At 44.9% G+C, this 710-nt stretch overlaps 1 non-coding gene across 1 annotated transcript; it reads left to right on the forward strand.

Moving 5' to 3' along the window:
- Nucleotides 1-254: 254 nt before the first annotated feature.
- MIR1632 (microRNA 1632) lies at nt 255-345 on the forward strand. Its single transcript, NR_035121.1, has one exon. It is a non-coding gene; the product is annotated as a microRNA 1632 (primary transcript).
- The last annotated feature ends 365 nt before the right edge of the window (nt 346-710 follow it).

Below are 710 nucleotides of genomic sequence, written 5' to 3' on the forward strand. Positions count from 1 at the left end.
TCTGAAATTGCCAGAACTTTTTGAATGAATGAAAATCAGATTGGTCAGGAAGACTAAATGTGTCTCACAATATTATATTGGCAGAGATGAGGACTACAACATTTTCATGCTATCAGTGGCATGCTTGTGTGGTGTGGAAACTGGGAGAGGGCAGCAGAGCAGCATACTGCCTTCCCATGAGCGCTGTTGCCACTTTCCCAACTATTTCTTCATCCTCCAGGTGTCTCCTGCTTCAGAAAGCTGTTCGCAACTGTGGACATCCCAAAGAAGCCTGAATGCTTGTTTTTGGATGAGCTTGCTGACTACTGTAACTCATTCATTAACCAGCTTTTCAGGTAGGGAACCAGCTGCTCTGTTCATCTGGGAGCTCACATGGTTCTGGTTCTCACATGGGGCTCCTGGATGTCATTATTGCTCACGTTACAAATAACATGGTAGCAACAAATCCTCTTTTCCATCAGCGCTGTCTGCTCAGGCCCTGGGCTGCTGTAAAGATGAACTGCTAGGTTCCAGCCCCAAAAATGCTTCCTGGTTCTTCTTCCATGTTGCAACCCAAGTTGGCCTATATTTGAAGAATGGTGGATAATGAATGTGAACAGCTAAAGCTTCCTCAATGTGCAAGACAATGTGCCCTTCCTGATATTCATTTCAAGAGGCCCCAAACACTTTAGTGATCTAATCCAGGCAGGCATGAAAACAAACAGCAAGTA

This window comes from Gallus gallus, chromosome 1 (assembly GCF_016699485.2).
Source record: "Gallus gallus isolate bGalGal1 chromosome 1, bGalGal1.mat.broiler.GRCg7b, whole genome shotgun sequence".
Lineage (NCBI taxonomy): Eukaryota > Metazoa > Chordata > Aves > Galliformes > Phasianidae > Gallus > Gallus gallus.